Source organism: Gossypium raimondii, chromosome 7, assembly GCF_025698545.1.
Source record: "Gossypium raimondii isolate GPD5lz chromosome 7, ASM2569854v1, whole genome shotgun sequence".
In the NCBI taxonomy this organism is placed as follows: Eukaryota; Viridiplantae; Streptophyta; class Magnoliopsida; order Malvales; family Malvaceae; genus Gossypium; species Gossypium raimondii.
This window is the reverse complement of record NC_068571.1, coordinates 6,054,005-6,054,957: the sequence shown is the minus strand read 5'-3', so window position 1 is coordinate 6,054,957 and position 953 is coordinate 6,054,005. Positions and strand designations below refer to the sequence as shown.

The following is a 953-nucleotide window of genomic DNA, read 5'->3' as shown; positions in this document are numbered from 1 at the left end:
CTTAAGGTTTGGTTTCTTTTCTTGTTGATAAGGTTGTTGAAAACTCGGAGGGGGTTGTTACCTTTGGGTACCTTAACCGCCCCAAGAAAATTTTGGATGATTCCTCTATCTTGGATTATAGCTATTGCTATAGAGGTTTTTTTGAGGTCTAGAATTATTTCCTATAAAATCGACTTGCTCATACTCCATGTTAGACTTGAAGGGAGAATATTCTGAATTAATCATCCCCGTTTCAATCGATCGTATTGCATTATCTAATATTCATGTTTATTGCAACTTAAACCATCAATCTTTTTACTCAATGCTTCAACCTGACTTGCCAACATAGCAACTACATCCATATTAAAAATAATGGTTGCCTTGATCGATTTTGTTCTCATGACTTGCCACTGATAATTATTCAATGCCATCTCTTCAATAAATTCTTGGGCAGCCTCAAGTGCTTTGTTATTCAATGTTCCGTCAGCTGTTGCATCAATCATTTTGTCTAGTCGAGGGATTCAAACTATTGTAAAAGGTTTGAACTTGTAACCACAAAGATAACCCATGATGAGGGAACATTCTCAAAAGATCTTTAAATCTCTCTCATGCATCATATAGTGTCTCAAGCTTAATTTGGGAAAATGAAGAGATGTCATTCCTCAACTTAGTTGTTTTGGCCGATAGAAAGTATTTCAATAAAAACTTCTCAATCATCTGATCCCAAATCATGATAGAACTTCGTGGAAGTGAATCCAACCACTATATTACCTTGCTCCTCAAAGAGAATAGGAACATCTGTAAGTGTATAGCATCACTAGTAACGCCATTAATCTTAAATGTGTCACAAATATCAAAAAAATTTAGCCAAATGAACATTCAAATCTTTATCTTGCGACCCATCAAACTGAACATATTGCTGCACCATTTGAATTGTATTCAGCTTGATCTCAAAATTATTTGCAGTAATTGTC

The 953-nt window shown here is 34.9% G+C and overlaps 1 non-coding gene across 1 annotated transcript; it reads left to right on the top strand.

The window, feature by feature from the left end:
• Positions 1-541: 541 nt before the first annotated feature.
• On the top strand, positions 542-648 carry LOC128042639 (small nucleolar RNA R71). The gene has a single exon (XR_008198154.1). It is a non-coding gene; the product is annotated as a small nucleolar RNA R71 (small nucleolar RNA).
• Positions 649-953: the final 305 nt, after the last annotated feature.